This window comes from Tachyglossus aculeatus, chromosome 2 (assembly GCF_015852505.1).
Source record: "Tachyglossus aculeatus isolate mTacAcu1 chromosome 2, mTacAcu1.pri, whole genome shotgun sequence".
Lineage (NCBI taxonomy): Eukaryota > Metazoa > Chordata > Mammalia > Monotremata > Tachyglossidae > Tachyglossus > Tachyglossus aculeatus.
Window position 1 is genome coordinate 92,512,686 of NC_052067.1, and position 21,959 is coordinate 92,534,644.

The 21,959-nt window shown below is 46.7% G+C and overlaps 1 protein-coding gene across 5 annotated transcripts in view; it reads right to left on the reverse strand.

Annotated features, from left to right (window-relative positions):
• TPD52L1 (TPD52 like 1) overlaps positions 1–12,181 on the reverse strand; it is a 48,479-nt gene extending 36,298 nt beyond the window's left edge. For 3 of the 5 annotated variants that reach the window (XM_038768725.1, XM_038768732.1, XM_038768766.1), the window contains exon 1: positions 11,991–12,092. The gene's annotated coding sequence lies outside the window, so the exon portion shown is untranslated. The other 2 variants (XM_038768748.1, XM_038768739.1) reach the window with 2 other exon arrangements.
• Positions 12,182–21,959: the final 9,778 nt, after the last annotated feature.

A 21,959-nucleotide genomic window follows, 5' to 3' on the forward strand; every position in this document is an offset into this window, starting at 1 on the left:
GTGGGGGGGATGGGGAGTGGGAGAGGAAGGAGGGGGCTCAGTCTGGGATTGACAGTGAGCCCCCTGTGGAACAACCTGATCACCCTGTAACCTCCCCAGTACTTAGAACAGTGCTTTGCACATAGTAAGCACTTAATAAATGCCATTATTATTATTATTATGGTAATTGTTAAGCACTTATTGTGTGCCAAGCACTTTTCAAAGCACTGGGGTAGATACAAGGTAATCAGGGTGTCCTGCATGGGGCTCACAGTCTTAATCCCTATTTTACAGATAAGGTAACTGAGGCACAGAGAACTTAAGTGACTTGCCCAAAGTCACAGAGCTGACTAATGGCGGAGACAGGATTAGAACCAATGACATCTGACTTCCAAGACCGGGCTCTTTCCACTGAGCCCTCCAAACTGTCACCACCATGACTCAAGGCTGCAGTATTGCTGTCCATTTAGTCTTCTGCATTCTTTTTCCCCAGCTGAGTGGAGTAATTCTAGGTTCTGTCCTCCTCCCAGATGGGTCACCCTGAGGGAGGTCACCAAATTCCAAGACTGATTACATTCTCATTCATTCACTCAATCTAATTTATTGAGCCTTTACTGTGTGCAGAGCACTTTACTAAGAGCTTAGAAGAGTAAAATAGAACAATAAACAGACATATTCCTTGACCATAATAAGCTTACAATCTAGCAGGGGAGACAGACATTAATATAAGTACACTACAGATATAATAAATTATGTCTCTCTAGGGGGCCAGGGATGCAGATGAGTCACTTGGTAATGAAAAGCATCTTGGAGGTCTTTTTGTGGGAGATGGTGAATCCCCTTCAAAATCAGAAGAAAGTATGCAATATTTCTAGCCCTTCCTCTCTTTCCAAACTGACACCACACTGTCCAAGGACTCATTCATTCATTCATTCAGTCGTATTTATTGAGTGCTTACTGTGTGCAAAGCACTGTACTAAGCGCTTGGGAGGTACAAATCGGCAACATATAGAGACGGTTCCTACCCACCAACGGGCTCACAGTCTAGAAGGGGGAGACAGACAACAAAACAAATATACAGGCTTATCATATCCCAACTTGACTCCTGCATCAGCCTCCTCACTGACCTCCCTGCTTCCAGTCCCCGCTTCACTCTGCTACCTGGATCGTCTTAAATCTCATTTTGCACACATCTCTCCACTCGTCAGAAACTTCCAGCGGTTTCCCATTTCTCTCCACTTCAAACAGAAACTCTGATCCGTCAGCTTCATGGCACTCAATCAGCTTTCTTCCTCCTACCTACCCCTGCCCCTGTCCCATTGTGAGCTTAACAGCTCTGCTTTTCTCAAACAACCTACTCACATGCTTTATTCTCATTTCTCCGGGCACTGACCTCAGTGACCTTCCTGTCTTCCAAAAGCTCCTTCCCCTTTCATACCTGGCAGTACACTGCAATCCCACCTTCAATGCCTTTCTGAAATCACATTCCCTCCAGGAGGCCTTCCCTGATTAATTTCCCAATCTTATATCCTCCCCAGACTCCTGCCACTTCAGCCCTTCCACATCACTTAAACCCTTTGGTTATCCACAGCACCTGTCTCCCTTAGCACTTAAGTTCCCATGTTTAAACTCTGTTGCTTCCCCCTACCTGTAACTTGCTTTAGTGTCTGTCTCCCCTAACTAGACTACAAGCTCCTTGAGGACAGCGATCATGTCCACTAACTCTATTGAACTCTCCCAGGTTCTTAGTACAGTCTCTATGCAGAAAAGCCACTCAATAAATACTATGGATTGATTGGTGCCATTGGGCCTGAGAACCATTTGGTCTCTACTCCGAGCATCCAAACCCATTCCATTTCTCCCCAAATTCAATTCCCCGTGACCTCCAAACTACTCCGTAAGTACTCCAAAATTAGGAAGGGCAACATTACCAAGTCAGTTGTTTTGTACTCTCCCAAGTTTTTAGTACAGTGCTTCAAAATTCAGTTCCTTCATGACCATTCAATTACCTCGAAATTAGGAAGGGCAATATTATGTGGGCAGGGAACACATCTACCAACTCTGTTGTACTGTACTCTCCCAAGTGCTTAGTACAGTGCTCTGCCAAAAACAAGCACTCAATAATTACCATTGATTGATTTACAAAGGCATAGATTCCTCTCTCAAGCAACCAGTCATGATGCTTGTTGAGCCCTTACTGTGTGCAGAGCCTTTTACTAAGTGTTTGCGAGGACATAACATAAAAGCGATGGCAGACTCTTTTTAAAGTGGATAGGAGAAAATAATAATATTAACAATAATAATTCTGGTATTTGTTAAGTGCTTAAGACATGCCAGGCCCTATACTCAGTGCCGGGGTGAATACAAGCAAATCGGGTTAAACACAGCTCCTGTCCCACGTGGGGCTCTCAGTCTCAATCCCCCTTTTACAGATGAGGGAACGGAGGCACAGAGAGGTGAAGTGCCTTGCCCAAGGTCACACAGCAGACAAGTGGCAGAACTGGGATTAGAACCCATGGCCTTCTGACTTCCAGATTCGTGCTTTGTCAACTAAGCCATGCTGCTTCACTGTGCTTCACTCTTGAAAGTCAGGAAGAAGGATGAGAGACAGTGAATGTAGAACTAGTAAATCAATCAATAGTATTTCTGATCATCTTTGTGCCGAGAACTAAACTACTTGAGGGAATAATTTAGGATTAATAGACATGATCTGTGCCTTCCAGGAGAATACAGTCTAATAATAATAATTATTATTATGGTATTTCTTAAGCACTTTCTATGCGCCAGGCACTGTACTAAGTGCTGGAGTGGCTACAAGCAAATCGGATTGGACCCAGTCCCTGTCCTATGTGGGGCTCACAGTCTCAATCTCCATTTTACAAATGAGGTAACTGAGGCACAGAGAAGTGAAGTGACTTGTCTGAGGTCACACAGCAGACAAGTGGCAGAGCTGGGATTAGGTGAAGAGAGATACTAAACTAAACTAGGAGAAAGAAATAGACAAAGATATGTACATACGTCCTATGAGGTACAGTATAAGTGAGTACCTTGGGAAAACAGAAGCAGATTTTGGGGGAGTATGATGGTGAGCTGAGAAAAGCAGCCATCAGCCAGATGAGAAGGGGGAAGGAGTTCCAGAAGGGAAGTGGGGAGTGGAGTGGAGGAGCTCCGTAAACCAGCTTGAGGGAGAAAACACAAGAGGGAAGAAAGTCAGAGAAGCAGCATGGCCTAGTAGAAAGAGCCTGGGAGACAGAAGATCTGGGTTCATCATCATCAATCGTATTTATTGAGTGCTTACTGTGTGCAGAACACTGTACTAAGCACTTAGCGTTCTAATCCCAGCCCCACCATTTACCTGCTCTGTGACCTTGGGCAAGTCACTTAACTTCTCTGATCCTCAGTTCCCTCATCTGCACGATGGGGATTCGATACCTGTTCTCCCTCCTCTCAAACATGTGAGACCTGATGATCTTGCAATTACTTACCACAGAGCTCAGTACAGTTCTTGGCACATAGTAAGCACTTAACAAATGCTATTATTATTATTAAGGCAAGGCATAAACTTCATTAAAGGACCCTCCACTTGCTGCTTCCTTGGCCCCCCCCCAGCTGACTCTCTTCAGGAAAACCAGAAAGGTAAGTGTTGATTGACTATAAACTTCAGAAGCTGGAGCAACAATTGCTAATTACCATCTCAATAAGCAGCATTGGGTCTGTGAGTCAGAAGGACCTGGGCTCTAATCCCAGATTTTTTAAGGGATTCATTCATTCAATCACATTGATTCAGCGCTTAGTGTGTTTTACTAAGCACTTGGGAAAGTACAAGAATGAACAGTAACACTCCCTGCCCACATTACCAGCCACTCCAAGCTCACAAATAACAAGTGAGAAGCAGCGTGGCTCAGTGGAAAGAGCACGGGCTTTGGAGTCAGAAGTCATGGGTTCAAATTCCGCCACTTGTCAGCTGTGACTTTGGGCAAGTCACTTCACTTCTCTGGGCCTCAGTTACCTCATCTGTAAAATGGGGATTAAGACTGTGAGCCCCACGTGGGACAGTCTGATCACCTTGTATCCCCCCCAGTGCTTAGAACAGTGGTTTGCACATAAGTGCTTAATAAATGCTATTATTATTATTATTATTATCATGGCCTAATGGATAGAGCATGGGTCTGGGAGTCAAAAGAACCTGAGTTCTAACCCCAGCTCTGCCACTTGCCTGGTGTATGACCTTGGGCAAGTCACTTCACTTCTCTGTGCCTCAGTTACCTCATCTGTAAAATGGGGATTAAGACTGTCAGCCCCATGTGGGACATGAACTGTGGGCATGGACTGTGTCCCACCTGATTAACTTGTATCTACCCCAGCACTTAGGACAAGTCCTGACACATACTAAGCACTCAAAAAATACCCCAAAAGAATAATGAAACAGTCAGTAGTCCCTAGAGCATGATGCCTCTTAAATTCTCTGTGCCTCAGTTACCTCATCTGTAAAATGGGGATTAAGACTGTCAGCCCCACCTGGGACAACCTGATTACCTTGTATCTACCCCAGTGCTTAGAACAGTGCTTGGCACATAGTAAGTGCTTAACACATACCATCATTATTATAAGGAAAGGGGCCATGTTTAATGCCCACCTGCATATTCTCTCCCAGTGCTTAGTACAGTGCTCTGTACTCAGTAAGCAGTTAACACTATCACTATGACACTGGTACATGACACAGCCTGGAGAAGGGCAGCCGGGATTCAATCATTCAATTGTATTTATTGAGTGCTTACTGTGTTTGGAGCACTATAACAAAGAGACATATTCCTTGCCCAAAATTAGCTTAAAGTCAAGAGGGATTCCAACATGAATCTGGCAACGCCCTAACTGTTTCTTGTGGGACGTGCAGAGTGTTGGCAATCAATCCATGGTATTTGTTGAACGTTTACTTTGTGCAGAGCACTGTATTAAGTGCTTGTTGTCTTATGCTGTGGAGTTGTGTCTGACTGAAAGTGATGCCATGGACATGTCTCTCCCGGAATGCACCGCCTCCATCTGCAATCGTTCCGGTAGTGTATCCATAGAGTTTTCTTGGTAAAAATATGGAAGCAGTTCACCATTGCCTCCTTCCGCACAGTAAACCTGAGTCTCTGCCCTCGACTCTGTCCCATGCTGCTGTTGCCCAGCACAGGGGAGTTTTGACTTTTAGCAGATTGCCTTCCACTCGCCAGCCACTGCCCAAGCTAGGACATGAATGGGTATGCCTCTGCTTGACTCTCCGTCCCATAGTAGAGACTGTTAGGGTACTGGAAACTCTCCAGGTGCGACCTGAGAGGTGAATAAATAGACATGACTCCTACCCTGAAAGAGTTTAGTCTAATGGGGGAGATGGGCATTAAAATTTTATTTCTCGCTATTGTTCGGCACAACCTTTTCCTTCATGCTGGTGGTGGAAGTCCTGGGGGTGTGACAGATCGTCGAAAGCATGTGTGGGGTAGGCAGATGGGCAGGCTGCCAGGCTGATGTGCCAGACCACAGATCACTACAGTATCGTCAGGCAATAATCCTCAAGCTAAGAAGGCTTTAGCTAGTACGGCGGAACCGCTTGGAAGATACGGCAGAATTGTTGCTCTCTAAACAAATTCTAGTTTGTATTTCCCAAGCATTCCTAGATCCACAACCACAGTTTTTAAACCGCCCATTACAATCCTGTTCTGCAATATGTACTTTTTACACATCTATTTTATTTTAAATTCCTAATGTCCCAAAATTGTGGTATGTACCGATCCCAGAGTATGCCAGTGAAATGGACATCCCCTCTTGCAAGATCCCTATTTTGCAAAACAATCTTAGAATTCACTCTTTTTAAAAACACAGGGAAGCAGTCTGGCCTCTTGGAAAGAGCACAGGACTAGGAGTCAGAAGAACTGTGTTCTAATCTCGGCTCCCTTACTTGCCTTTGGTGTGGGCCTGGGCAAGTCACTTAACTGCTCTGTGCTTCAGGTTCCTCATCTATAAAATGAGAACTAAATACCTGTACTCCCTCCCACTTTAACTGTGAGTCCCATGCGAGACAGGGGCTGGGTCTTATCTTTACCCTGGCACTTTGCACCATACAGAGCAGCATCGCATTGTGGATTGAGCACTGGCCTGGGAGTTGGAAAGTCATAGGTTCTAATCCTGGCTTTGCCACTTGTCTGCTGTGTGACCTTGGGCAAGTCTTACTTCACTTCTCATTGCTTCAGTTCCCTTCTCTGTAAACTGGGGATTGGGACTGTGAGCCCCATGTGGGACAAGTACTGTGTCCAACCCAATTTGCTTGTATCTACCCCAGGGCTTAATACAGCACTTGGCATATAGTAAGCTTAACAAACACCACAATTATTATTATTATTATTATGGCACATAGTAAGCCCTTAAATACTACAACTATTATTAGGGGCTCAAACAATCACTTTCTTTTGAAAGCACTTAACAAATACCACAATTATTATTATTATTTTGAGTCTGCTGGCAAACAGTGCCTCTCCTAATTCTTCAAACCAAGGGAACATAATCAATCAATCAATCAATCAATCGTATTTATTGAGCTCTTACTATGTGCAGAGCACTGTACTAAGCGCTTGGGAAGTACAAATTGGCATCACATAGAGACAGTCCCTACCCAACAGTGGGCTCACAGTCTAAAAGGGGGAGACAGAGAACAGAACCAAACATACCAACAAAATAAAATAAGTAGGATAGAAATGTACAAGTAAAATAAATAAATAAATAAATAAATAGAGTAATAAATCTGTACAACCATATATACATATATACAGGTGCTGTGGGGAAGGGAAGGAGGTAAGACGGGGGGATGGAGAGGGGGACGAGGGGGGAGAGGAAAGAAGGGGCTCAGTCTGGGAAGGCCTCCTGGAGGAGGTGAGCTCTCAGCAGGGCCTTGAAGGGAGGAAGAGAGCTAGCTTGGCGGATGGGCAGAGGGAGGGCATTCCAGGCCCGGGGGATGACGTGGGCTGGGGGTCGATGGCGGGACAGGCGAGAGCGAGGTACAGTGAGGAGATTAGTGGTGGAGGAGCGGAGGGTGCGGGCTGGGCAGTAGAAGGAGAGAAGGGAGGTGAGGTAGGAGGGGGCGAGGTGATGGACAGCCTTGAAGCCCAGGGTGAGGAGTTTCTGCCTGATGCGCAGATTGATCGGTAGCCATTGGAGGTTTTTGAGGAGGGGAGTAATATGTCCAGAGCGTTTCTGGACAAAGATAATCCGGGCAGCAGCATGAAGTATGGATTGAAGTGGAGAGAGACACGAGGATGGGAGATCAGAGAGAAGGCTAGTGCAGTAGTCCAGACGGGATAGGATGAGAGCTTGAATGAGCAGGGTAGCAGTTTGGATGGAGAGGAAAGGGCGGATCTTGGCAATGTTGCGGAGCTGAGACCGGCAGGTTTTGGTGACGGCTTGGATGTGAGGGGTGAATGAGAGAGTGGAGTCGAGGATGACACCAAGGTTGCGGGCTTGTGAGACGGGAAGGATGGTAGTGCCGTCAACAGAGATGGGAAAGTCAGGGAGAGGACAAGGTTTGGGAGGGAAGACAAGGAGCTCAGTCTTCGACATGTTGAGCTTTAGGTGGCGGGCGGACATCCAGATGGAGATGTCCTGAAGGCAGGAGGAGATGCGAGCCTGGAGGGAGGGGGAGAGAGCAGGGGCAGAGATGTAGATCTGGGTGTCATCAGCGTAGAGATGATAGTTGAAGCCGTGGGAGCGAATGAGGTCACCAAGGGAGTGAGTGTATATTGAGAACAGAAGGGGACCAAGCACTGAACCTTGGGGAACCCCCACCGTAAGAGGATGGGAGGGGGAGGAGCAGCCTGCAAAAGAGACTGAGAAAGAACGACCGGAGAGATAAGAGGAGAACCAGGAGAGGACGGAGTCTGTGAAGCCAAGGTCAGATAACGTGTTGAGGAGAAGGGGGTGGTCCACAGTGTCAAAGGCAGCTGAGAGGTCGAGGAGGATTAGGACAGAGTATGAGCCGTTGGATTTGGCAAGCAGGAGGTCATTGGTGACCTTTGAGAGCGCAGTTTCCGTGGAATGAAGGGGACGGAAGCCAGACTGGAGGGGGTCGAGGAGAGAGTTGTTGTTGAGGAATTCTAGGCAGCGCGTGTAGACAACTCGTTCAAGGAGTTTGGAAAGGAATGGTAGGAGGGATATGGGACGATAACTAGAAGGTGAGGTGGGGTCAAGAGAGGGTTTTTTTTAGGATGGGAGAGACATGGGCATGTTTGAAGGCAGAGGGGAAGGAACCAGTGGAGAGTGAGCGGTTGAAGATGGAAGTTAAGGAGGGGAGAAGGGATGGAGCGAGAGATTTCATAAGATGAGAGGGAATGGGGTCAGAAGCACAGGTGGCCGGAGTAACACTTGAGAGGAGGGAGGAGAGTTCCTCTGAGGATACCGCTGGGAAGGATGGGAGAGTAGCAGAGAGTGTTGAGAGCCGGGGGGTTGGAGAAAGGGGGGAAGAGACTTTGGGGAGGTCGGACCTGATGGATTTAATTTTGTTAATGAAGTAGGAGGCCAGATCGTTGGGGGTGAGAGAAGGAGGAGGGGGAGGAACCGGGGGCCTGAGAAGGGAGTTGAATGTACGGAAGAGCTGGGGGGGGGGGGGGGGGGCATGGGTGTCAATAAGGGAGGAGAAATAGTTTTGTCTGGCAGAAGAGAGGGCTGAGTTAAGGCAGGAAAGGATAAACTTGAAGTGAACGAGGTTGGCATGGTGTTTAGACTTTCGCCAGCAGCGTTCGGCAGCTCGAGCATAAGAGCGAAGGAGGCGGACAGTGGCAGTGATCCAGGGCTGTGGGTTAGTGGTGCGAGAGCGGCGAAGGGAAAGGGGAGCGAGCGAGTCTAGCTGAGTAGAAAGGGTAGAGTTGAGAGCAGTAATCTGATCATCAAGACTGGGTAGAGAGGAGAGGGTGGCTAGGTGGGGTGTGAGACGCTCCGAAAGATGGGTGGGGTCCAGAGAGCGGAGATCTCTGTGAGGGAGTAATACGGATTTATGGGGGAAAGGTGTGTGAGTGAGGAGGCAGGTGAGAAGATTATGATCAGAGAGAGGGATCACAGAGTTGGTGAGGGTGGACACAGTGCAGCGGTAGGAGATGATGAGGTCGAGGGTATGACCAAGTTGGTGAGTGGGTGAGGTGGGGTGGAGGAAGAGGTTGGCAGCGTCAAGTAGAGATAGAAGGCGGGAGGCAGAGGAGTCGTTAGGGATATCCATGTGGATATAAAACTCAAAAGTAGTGCCACCCGGGATCAGACCAACAGTCTACGGCCCAGGGTTCTTTCCCCCACAATAGTACTAAGTTGAAGACACAGTCTCCTCCTTGGGGGCTAGGAATAGATCATTAAATTTATTATTATGGTATTTGATAAGAGCTTACTATGTGTCAAACCCCATTTTAGGTGCCAGTACAGGCTAATCAGGGCAGACACGGCCCCGTCCCTCATGGGGCTCACAGGACAGAGTAGGATTTAATCCCCATTTTACAGTTCAGGAAATGGAGGCATGGAGAAGTTGAGTGATTTGCCCAAGGTCAAGCAATTGTCAGAGCTAGGATTAGAACCCAGGTCCTTTGATTCCCAGGTTTATGCTCTTTCCATTAGGATATGCTGCTCTTGTTTCTCAAACAACCTGCCATGGCCCATCCTCTCATTTATGAATTCATCCACATCAGTGATTCCTACCACTACAGATTAAGGAAGGATTTTTCCATTTGGATTAGTGGATTTGCAGCGCCAAATCCAATCTCGATGGGATTATCTCTCAAATGCTAACACCACCAGGCCCAAAACCTGAAGAGAGAGAGAAGTTCCCTTCCACCTTAAATCTCTCAATCGTTACTGGAGCCCGTGGAGCCCGAGGCCTCCTCCTATCATCACCATCATCATTAACTGCATTTTGAAAAGCCTGTTGTGGGCAGCACCCTGTACTGGTCACCTCCTTCATGCTGTTTTGGACACCTCCCGTGGGTGGAATTTGTAGTACCAGAAACCTACTCTGGGCAGCACCCTGTTCTGGGTATCTTCTGCGCTCTGTTTTGGGTGCCTTCTGTGGGTAGAATTTATGGTAATAATAATAAATGTGCTATTGGTTAAGCACTTATTATGTTCCAGGCCCTGTACTAAGTGCTAGGGTGGATACAAGCTGAGAAGCAGTGTGGCTCAGTGGAAAGAGCACAGGCTTTAGAGTCAGATGTCATGGGTTCAAATCCTGGCTCTGCCAATTGCCAGCCGTGTGATATTGGGCAACTCACCTAACTTCTCTGTTCCTCAGTTACCTCATCTGTAAAATGAGGATTAAGACTGTGAGCTCCCTGTGGGACAACCCGATATCCTTGTAACCTCCCCAGAACTTACAACAGTGCTTTGCACATAGGAAATGCTTAATAAATGCCATCATTATTATTATTACAAGCAAATCAATCCCTGTCCCATGTATATATGCATATATACAACACCTGTATATGTGCATATATATATGTTTGTTCATATTTATTACTCTATTTATTTATTCTACTTATACATATCTATTCCATTTATTTTATTTTGTTAATATGTTTTGTTCTCTGTCTCCCCCTTCTAGACAGTGAGCCCACTGTTGGGTAGGGACCGTCTCTATATGTTGCCAACTTGTACTTCCCAAGCACTTAGTACAGTGCTCTACACACAGTAAGTGCTCAATAAATATGATTGATTGATTGATTGATTGGCATCTCCCTCCTCTACCCTCACCCCCTCAGAACGCTCCCCAGAACTAAGGCCACATTTCCAAGAGGCCTTCTCTGATTAAGCCCTCTTTACCCCGACTCCGTTTGCCTTCTTCATTGTCTCTGTACTTGTTTCAGTGACCTTTGGGCAACTGATATTCACCTCACCCTCAACCCTAGAGCACTTCATTCATTCATTTAATCATATTTATTGAGCGCTTACTGTGTGCAGAGCACTGTACTAAGCGCTTGGGAAGTACAAGTCAGCAACATAAGGTCCCTACCCAACAAAGGGTTCACAGTCGAGAACTCTAGTCTTATGTACATATCTGTAAATCATATAGTACAAAGAATTTATTTATATTAACATCCATTCGCCCTCCACCTGCCCCAGATTGTAAGCTTCTTGTGGGCAGGGAACATGTCTACCAACTCGGTTGTACTATACTCTCCTAAGCACTTACAACAGTGCTCTGCACACATGGAGAAGCAGCATGGTCTAGTGGATAAAGCATGGCCCTGGGAGTAAGACGGTCAAGGGTTCTAATCCCGACTCCACCACTCTTCTGCTTTGCGGCCTTGGGCAAGTAACTTAGCTTCTCTGTGCCTCAGTTACCTCCTCTGTAAAAAAGGGGGATTAAGACTGTGAGCCCAATGTGGGACAGGGACTGTGTTCAACCTGATTAACTTATATCTAGAACAGTGCTTGGCAAGTACCATAATAATTATTATTATTATTCGTTGTAGTAAGTACTCAATAAATACCACGGATTGATTGATTGCCCGGCCAGGGTGGGTAGCCAGATTTTCACAGGATCGAGGCTGCGTGAGTGAGTCATTTGTCCCACTGCCATAAAGGACGAGCCTTCAGCCTGAAAGGGCCATGAGGAGAGTGGAGCATAACCGGGCCAGCAGGAGCCAGTGAAGTGGGGGGACCTGGGGGAAGGGCAGGAGCCAGAGAAGCAGCATGGCTCAGTGGAAAAAGCCTGGGCTTTGGAGTCAGAGGTCATGGGTTCAAATCCCAGCTCCGCCAATTGTCAGCTGTGTGACTTTGGACAAGTCACTTAACTGCTCTGAGCCTCAGTGACCTCATCTGTAAAATGGGGATTAAGACTGTGAGACCCCGTGGGACAACCTGATCACCTTGTAACCTCCCCAGCACTTAGAGAAGTGCTTTGCACATAGTGCTTAATAAATGTCATTATTATTATTATTATTATCAGACCTTGGCCTTGGGAGCAACAGCCCCACTTTCTTTCAGAGACAGAAATAGGCCCAGTTTACCTCAATGGGGGAATCCCTATATGGGAGCCTTGGGAATTCTACAAACTGGCTAGGGTCAGGTCCGGCCCAATTTCCCCTTGGCGTACATCTCTGAGGAGGTCACAGTACCTTCTGCATCATTCCGGTGCAGTTTGCTCCCAGACGCAGAGGTGCAAGATGGGAGTGCCATGTCACTCTGGCCAGCTCACAAGAGGGATCTATTGTGACAACCATAGGGATTCCAAATCATAGAATGACAAATACACCCCCTCAAACCCCACCCCCCCACACGCATGTACAAACACACACACAAACACAATTCAAGGGAGGGGAAAGAACTAAGTGTATGTTTTCCAGAACAGCACAAATACAGAGTAAATGGCATTTTACGTACAGCATAAATAGCTTCATTTCAGCTTTTCCAATTGAATACCGTAGTAATACAAAATTGTTTCAGCAGTTTTGTGCTTGTGAAACTAAAAAGAAGAATTATATCCTTTTCCCATGGGCAAACGTATTTTACATCCCTATAACTCAACAGGCTGAGAGCTGAGCTTACTGTTCCAAGAGGACACTCTGTGACCTCACTTATATTTGTGCGGTGCTTTTAGTTCACCAACGACTTCAAATTTCCCGTCTCCTTTATCCTTACCACATTCCTGAGGACTTGGGTGAGGGATTGGCAGGCAAGATAAGAGAGATTGAGGTACAATGAGTAGGTTGCCAACAGAAGAGTGAAGTTTGTGGGTTGGGCTGTAGTAGCAGAGCAGCAAGGGGGCAAGTTGACTGCGTTCTTTAAAGCCAATGGAGAGGAGTTTCTATTTGATGTGGAGGTGGATGGGCAACCACTGAAGGTTCTTGAGGAGTGGGGAAACGTTTTTGCTGAAAAATCATCAGGGTAGAAGAGTGAAGTATGGACTGGAGTGGGGAGAGACAGGAGGCTGGGGGGTGTGGGGAAACGTTTTTGTTGAAAAATGATCAGGGTAGAAGAGTGAAGTATGGACTGGAGTGGGGAGAGACAGGAGGCAGGGAGGTCAACAAGGAGGCTGATGTAGTAATCAAAGAAGGATAGGCTAAGCACCTGGATTAGTGTGGAAGCAGTTTAGATGGAGAGGAAAGGGTAGATTTTAGCGATGTTGTGTAGGTTGAACCGACAGATTGAATATTTGGATTGTATGAGAGCGTTGAGTCAAAGCTAATGCCAAGATTGTGGGCTTGTGAGACAGGGAAGGTGGTAGTGCGGTCTACAGTAATGGGAAAGGTAGGGGAAGGACAGGGTTTGGGTGGGAAAATGAGAAGTTCCGTTTTGATCGTGAGTTCTGTTCCATTGTACAGGAGGACTACAAACCCAACACACTCACTTCCCACTAATGCCAACATTTTCACTGTACCTTGATCTTGTCTAGCTCGCTACTGACCCCTCACCCACATCCTACCTCTGGTCTGGAACTCCCTTCCCCTTCATATCTGACAGACGATCATTCTCCCCACCTTCAAAGCCTTATTAAATTCACATCTCCTCCAGGAGGCCTTCCTCGACTAAGCCCTCACTTCCCCTACTCCCTTTCCTTTCTGCACTTGGACTTGTACCTTTTATTTATTTTTTTTAATGGTATTTATTAAGCACTTACCATGCAAAGCACTGTTCTAAGCGCTGGGAGGTGACAAGGTGATCAGGTTGTCCCACATGGGGCTCACAGTCTTAATCCCCATTTTACAGATGAGATAACTGAGGCCCAGAGAAGTGAAGTGACTTGCCCAAAGTCACACAGCTGACAAGTAGCGGAGCCAGGATTTTAACCCATCACCTCTGACTCCAAAGCCTAGGCTCTTTCCACTGAGCCACGCTGCTTCTCCTTTATTCACTCCGCAGCACTTATGTACATATCTGAAATGTATTTTAATGTCTGTCTCCCCTGCTAGACTGAAAGCTCTTTGTGGGTAGGGGACATTAGAGAAGGAGTGTGGCTCAGTGGAAAGAGCACAGCTTTGGAGTCAGAGGTTATGGGTTCAAATCCCAGCTCTGCCAATTGTCAGCTGTGTGACTTTGGGCAAGTCACTTAACTTCTCTGGGCCTCAGTTCCCTCATCTGTAAAATGGGGATGAAGACTGTGAGCCCCACATGGGTCAACCTGATCACCTTGTATCTCCCCTGAGCTTAGAACAGTGCTTTGCACGTAGTAAGTGCCTAACAAATACCACCATTATTATTATTATTATTATTATTATTATTAACTCTGTTGTGCTGTACTCTCCCAAGCACTTAGTACAGTGCTCTGCACACACAATTCCCCCTAGCCTGGAATGCCCTCCCTCCACACATCCGCCAAGCTATCTCTCTTCCTCTCTTCAAAGCCCTACTGAGAGCTCACCTCCTCCAGGAGGCCTTCCCAGACTGAGCCCCCTTCTTCCTCTCCCCCTCCCTAACCCCCTGCCCTACCTCCTTCCCCTCCCCACAGCACCTGTATATATCTTTGTACAGATTTATTACTCTATTTTACTTGTACATATTTACAATTCTATTTATTTTATTTTGTTAATATGTTTTGTTTTGTTGTCTGTCTCCCCTTTAATTAATGATGGCATTTATTAAGCGCTTACTATGTGCAAAGCACTGTTCTAAGCACTGGGGAGTTTACAAGGTGATCAGGTTGTCCCACGTGGGGCTCACAGTCTTAATCCCCATTTTACAGATGAGGGAACTGAGGCACAGAGAAGTTAAGTGACTTGCCCAAAGTCACACAGCTGACAAGCAGCGGAGCCGGGATTTGAACCGATGACCTCTGACTCCAAAGCCCGGGCTCTTTCCATTGAGCCACCCCCCTTCTAGACTGTGAGCCCGTGGTTGGGTAGGGGCCGTCTCTATATGTTGCCAACTTGTACTTCCCAAGCGCTTAGTATAGTGCTCTGCACACAGTAAGCGCTCAATAAATGCGACTGAATGAATGAATGAATAAGCGCTCAGTAACTACAATTGATTGATTGCTTGACAGTCTCCAGGACACTCTCTGCTCATAGGGTGGGTTTCAGAGAACCAGTATCTGACCACATCCAGTCGCTCCTTGCCACAGAATTGGACACTTGCAGGGCCTTCGCTGTTTTTCAATCTGCTTCTGGCTCTCCCGCTCTTCCCCAAATCCTCTCCTCTAAACTGTAAACTCCATGTAGACAGGGACTGTGTCTACCAACTCTGTTATATTGTACCCTCCCAAGTGCTTCACACAGTGCTCTGCACACAGTAAGCACTCAGTAAATACCATCAATTGACTGACAAGCTGAATTTCACTGCAGAGCTAAGTAACACTGAATGCTTCTGAAACAACAAAATTGTTCTGAGCCACGTTACCTGTTCTATTTCTAAAAACACATCGTTAGGGAGGTATTTTGTCAATAAGATGCCCTATGAATCATCCTTTTCCTCCATTTTTGGGATTGTACATCCCAACATGTTTACATACTAATGCTGTAATTTAAGTTCCCACATCACCAAAATACTAATTACCACCAGGAGCAACACCCCTGCTGCCGCGCCTGCTAAGAATTCAAAACTGGCTTTGATTACCTGACAGTTACTATTGTGGTGGGATGGAAGGACCAAATTTCACCAAAACTATCTGGGGGGCAGTAAGCACTTGCTAGTGATCACAGCAATGTGTAGGTTGGCCCAAGATTGACACAGCAAATCTGTGGTTCCTTTATTTCTTTTTACACTACTAAGCTCAGAAAAATTCTCATTAATCAGTACTGGCCAGTATTCTCCCTGCTCTCTTATCCTTCAGGTTTGTAATAATAATAATAAGACATAGTAATAATTATTATTATACTTGTTAAGCACTTATTAAGTGCCAAGAACTGTACTAAGTGGGATAGATAAAAGATAATCAGGTGGGACAGTTCTTGTCCCACATCAATCAATCAATCAATCAATCGTATTTATTGAGCGCTTACTATGTGCAGAGCACTGTACTAAGCGCTTGGGAAGTACAAATTGGCATCACATAGAGACAGTCCCTACCCAACAGTGGGCTCACAGTCTAAAAGGGGGAGACAGAGAACAGAACCAAACATACCAACAAAATAAAATAAGTAGGATAGAAATGTACAAGTAAAATAAACAAATAAATAAATAAATAGAGTAATAAATCTGTACAACCATATATACATATATACAGGTGCTGTGGGGAAGGGAAGGAGGTAAGACGGGGGGATGGAGAGGGGGACGAGGGGGAGAGGAAAGAAGGGGCTCAGTCTGGGAAGGCCTCCTGGAGGAGGTGAGCTCTCAGCAGGGCCTTGAAGGGAGGAAGAGAGCTAGCGCGGTGGATGGGCAGAGGGAGGGCATTCCAGGCCCGGGGGATGACGTGGGCCGGGGGTCGATGGCGGGACAGGCGAGAGCGAGGTACAGTGAGGAGATTAGTGGTGGAGGAGCGGAGGGTGCGGGCTGGGCAGTAGAAGGAGAGAAGGGAGGTGAGGTAGGAGGGGGCGAGGTGATGGACAGCCTTGAAGCCCAGGGTGAGGAGTTTCTGCCTGATGCGCAGATTGATCGGTAGCCATTGGAGGTTTTTGAGGAGGGGAGTAATATGTCCAGAGCGTTTCTGGACAAAGATAATCCGGGCAGCAGCATGAAGTATGGATTGAAGTGGAGAGAGACAGAGGATGGGAGATCAGAGAGAAGGCTGGTGCAGTAGTCCAGACGGGATAGGATGAGAGCTTGAATGAGCAGGGTAGCGGTTTGGATGGAGAGGAAAGGGCGGATCTTGGCAATGTTGCGGAGCTGAGACCGGCAGGTTTTGGTGACGGCTTGGATGTGAGGGGTGAATGAGAGCACGGAGTCGAGGATGACACCAAGGTTGCGGGCTTGTGAGACGGGAAGGATGGTAGTGCCGTCAACAGAGATGGGAAAGTCAGGGAGAGGACAAGGTTTGGGAGGGAAGACAAGGAGCTCAGTCTTCGACATGTTGAGCTTTAGGTGGCGGGCGGACATCCAGATGGAGATGTCCTGAAGGCAGGAGGAGATGCGAGCCTGAAGGGAGGGGGAGAGAGCAGGGGCAGAGATGGAGATCTGGGTGTCATCAGCGTAGAGATGATAGTTGAAGCCGTGGGAGCGAATGAGGTCACCAAGGGAGTGAGTGTAGATTGAGAACAGAAGGGGACCAAGCACTGAACCTTGGGGAACCCCCACAGTAAGAGGATGGGAGGGGGAGGAGGAGCCTGCAAAAGAGACTGAGAAAGAACGACCGGAGAGATAAGAGGAGAACCAGGAGAGGACGGAGTCTGTGAAGCCAAGGTCAGATAACGTGTTGAGGAGAAGGGGGTGGTCCACAGTGTCAAAGGCAGCTGAGAGGTCGAGGAGGATTAGGACAGAGTATGAGCCGTTGGATTTGGCAAGCAGGAGGTCATTGGTGACCTTTGAGAGCGCAGTTTCCGTGGAATGAAGGGGACGGAAGCCAGACTGGAGGGGGTCGAGGAGAGAGTTGTTGTTGAGGAATTCGAGGCAGCGCGTGTAGACAACTCGTTCAAGGAGTTTGGAAAGGAATGGTAGGAGGGATATGGGACGATAACTAGAAGGTGAGGTGGGGTCAAGGGAGGGTTTTTTTAGGATGGGAGAGACGTGGGCATGTTTGAAGGCAGAGGGGAAGGAACCAGTGGAGAGTGAGCGGTTGAAGATGGAGGCTCACAGTCTTTAATCCCTTTGATGATGGGAACAATCAATCAATCAATCATATTTATTGAGTGCTTACTGTGTGCAGAGCACTGTGCTAAGCGCTTGGGAAGTACAAGTTGGCAACATATAGAGACAGTCCCTACCCAACAGTGGGCTCACAGTCTAGAAGGATGAGATAAGATGTAAGAGGTGAGGTGTAAGATGAGGTAAGATGAGGTAATTGAGGCACCGAGATATTAAGTGACTTGCCCAAGGTGGCAGATGGCAGAGTCATTCATTCATTCACTCAATTGTATTTATTGAGCACTTACTGTTTGCAGAGCACTTGGGAAGTACAAGTCAGCAACATATAGAGACGGGCCCTACCCAACAACGGGTTCACAGTCTAGAAGGGGGAGACAGACAACAAAACAAAGCATGTAGGCAGGTGTCAAAACCATCAAAATAAATGGAATTATAGCTATATAGTCAGGCTTAAAAGCCAGGTCCTCTGACTTCTAGGCTCATGCTTTATCCACTAGGCCAATTATAGTGACAGGAAGTCTCCGGTGGTGTTCTAGGCTGGGAAAAGGGCTTTGGACTCAGGGTAGAAAATCTCAAGTGCATTTTCAACCTGCAACACTTAAAATCCTAACAGTTCCAGAAAAGGCCAGATCAGAGTCTCAGAGCCCTTACTGTAGCCTGGTGAATTAATGGAGGCCTTGAAGGAGGAAAGAGCAGTTGCAACAGTCCAATTAGGACATCAACAGTTTGATCAAAAGTGTTTTTTGAGCACTTACTATGTGCAGAGCCTTGGCCCCGGAAAGCCATCCCTGAGCCCGTGGGCCCTTTGCTGGGCGGGAAGGCATTGAGTGGGAAAAGATGAGTGGGGGGCCTCCAGAAATGGGGCCACTGGGAAACAGGCAAGATGGAAGCAGCGTGGCTCAGTGGAAAGAGCCCGGGCTTTGGAGTCAGAGCTCGTGGGTTCAAACCCCGGCTCCGCCAATTGTCATCTGTGTGACTTTGGGCAAGTCACTTCACTTCTCTGTGCCTCAGTTCCCTCATCTGTAAAATGGGGATTAAGACTGTGAGCCCCACATGGGACAACCTGATCACTTTGTATCCCCCCAGCGCTTAGAACAGTGCTTTGCACATAGTAAGCGCTTAACAAATACCGTCATTATTATTATTATTATTATGGAAGAAAGAATGCCTGCTAGAATCTCGAATTTGTAAAATGCTTTCATGTTTCCAAAGCAAGCGATTAATGGTATTTATTGGCCGCTTACTGTGTGCAGAACACTGTACTAAGCACTTGAGTACAATACAACAAAATTCCAAGCAATTGATCTCATCTTTACATTATCCCAATAAGATAAGATGAGGAAAATGAGGCCCAGAGAGGTCAAGCAATTTGCTACAGTCACCCAGCAAGCCAATGGAAGAACAGAGGAAAGAATCCGCCTCTCCAGAATCCCGGTCCTGTTCTCTTTCCACTAAATTACACTTCTTCTTGCACTCCTTCTTCTCTTTTCTGCCTTCCCTCTCCTCCTGCCTCCCCTCTCCTCACTGTAATTTTTTGATGACTAACGTGTCTGAAGGAATACAAAAGCAGGGTGACAATAAAGAAGACCTCCCTCCTCCCCCCGCAAACCCCAGTGTGCATGGGCACACATGAACAAATGCACACATACACACATGTGCACTCAGGTATTTGGCAGAGATCTCATCAATTGGGACTATTTAATGTGAAAAAGATACAGGCTAAGAGAGACAGGATTAGAGTTTACAGAATCACGAGAGAGTGTGGGCAGGGCAAACCCCAAATTGTATGGAGGCAGCAATGGTCAGCGGAAAGAGTATGGAGCCTAGTTATTCAGAAATCTGGGGTCTAAGTCCAGCTCTGCCCCTGTCCTGCTGTGTGACATTGGGTAAGTCACTTGACCTCGCTGAGCTTCAGTTTCCTTGTGTACACAATAAGGATGATAATATATCTGCCTCTTCCTCCTTGCAGAGTGCCCTGCCACTGGTCTAGTGAAAGGAGCACTGTTCTGGAAATCAGGAGATCTGGGTTTTTTGGGTTTTGTCTTAAAAAAAAATGGTATTTGTAAAGTGCTGCGTGCCACGCACTGTATTAAGCGCTGGGGTAGAGACGAGCTAATCAGATTGGACACAGTCCGTGACCCACATCCATCAATCAATCAGGTTTATTGAGCGCCTAGGCGGGTTAGGATTCAGGGCTACAGAAACTGGGGGCAAGCCTCAAGTGGCCAGCTGGACAAAGGCCTGACCTGATACATCACTTGTGTATATAGGTACATATTTATTGATCTATTCATTTTATTAATGATGTGTATATATCTACAATTCTATTTATATTGATGCTATTGATGCCTACTTGTTTTGGTTTGTTGTCTGTCTCCCCCCTCCTAGGCTGTAAGCCCGTTGTTGGATAGGGATTGTCTCTATTTGTTTCCAAATTGTACGTTCCAAGCGCTTAGTACAGTGCTCTGCACACAGTAAGTGCTCAATAAATACGATGGAATGAATGAATGAATGAATGCCTTTGCCACCCACTTGGGAGAGTTATAAACGCAACAACAATGCTGGCAACTTTTTAGTCACCCAGGGTGGCTTCCCTTTTGGAAGTGAGGTCTTTGTAAGAGAGAAGAAAAATTTGTTTTCAATTATTCACTAGCACCGCAACTGGTTAGAAATGAAAATACTTTTGGGGAGGCATTCTTTTATAAACCTGGATGAAAACATCCAACCCCCAAACGACTTCACCAAGAGTCTCTGGGTCTTATTTAATATAACAGAAACTACATTCCCTCCGAAGAGTTGCAGAATTACGATACTACACATGCCATTGGCAGGTTCTTAGAATATTGGGGAACTTTGAGGGTGCTGCTAAGAAACTCATGCAGAATTCCTAAATTTGGCATTGCAGAATATCTCCCTGCATGCCCTTCCCACCCACCCCAACCCCCTCCCAACTCCCTCTGTCTGAGCCTAACCTGTGGGTTCCAATCCCTCTCCTCCTCCCCATCCCCCCCCCACTACCTCCTTCCCCTCTCCACAGCACCTGTATATATGTTTGTACAGATTTATTACTCTATTTTACTTGTACATACTCTATTTGTTTTACTTGTACATATTTACTATTCTATTTATTTTGTTAATGATGTGCATTTAGCTTTAATTCTATTTGTCCTGACAACTTGACACCTGTCTACATGTTTTGTTTTATTGTCTGTCTCCCCCTTCTAGACTGTGAGTCCACTGTTGGGTAGGGACCGTCTCTATATGTTGCCAACTTGTACTTCCCAAGCACTTAGTACAGTGCTCTGTACACAGTAAGCGCTCAATAAATACGATTGATTGATTGACAAGTGGCAGAGTCGAGATTAGAACCTACAATCTCTGACTCCCAAGCCTGGGTTCTTTCCACTGAGCCACGCTGCTTACGATTGACTGATTGCTGGTGTCAAGCGCTGTGCTGAGCGCTGGGGTTGTACTGGTGGAGCCATTAAGGCACTTGGATGTTAGAGCTACAGCTAACTGGATTAAGCCTTGGTTGGACTGATGGGTTTGATGGGGTTAGTGATCCATAAGGGCCAGAATCACATAGTTCCTCTAAGAGCCCCTGTGCTCCTGTATGGTGCAGCCCTAAAGCCGATGTACTCATGGCATAGCTGATGAAATGTTACACTGCCACACTTCTGTCCAGACATAACCCTACTCACAGCACTATCGCTGCAGCTGACGGAAGTCCGGCCCTTCGACCGCTGGATCTCTAAACTCTGGAGATTCAGGTGAGGACCCCAAAAGGTCGCCGTTTTCTCAACCCCATTATTCCTCCATCCTCCCAAACACCACCGAAGAAAGCACCGTTTCCTTTGAATCCAGCCAAACCGAGGGCGATCGTTACAGCCAACAGGAACACAACAGCTCGCGTTAATGAGTTTACGAAGTGCCTGAAAGGACTAGGGGTTCCTTGTGGAGAAATTAATTTTAAAGAGTTTCCAGCAGCGTGGCCATCTGAGGGGGGCTTTGATGTAGAGGAAGTTAAATCTCCAAGGGTAAAATAGAGCATTAAGAAGATGCCAACCCTAGCAAGCCGTGATCAAATTTCCCCAGGGTCTGCTTTTTTATGGGCCTTTTGGCCTCTTGAAAATGTTTTGGAACAAAATGCCCTGCCTCCAAATAAAATCTTGAATTCCACCATCACTCCCAAGTATTCAATCTCCAGGATCTCGGGGGCTAATCTTTGCGGACGGGTTTCTGTTGATAGTTTCAGCTAGCGTTTGTGAGTCCTGTCGGAAGTCAGAGGGACTGAGCTGGCTGCC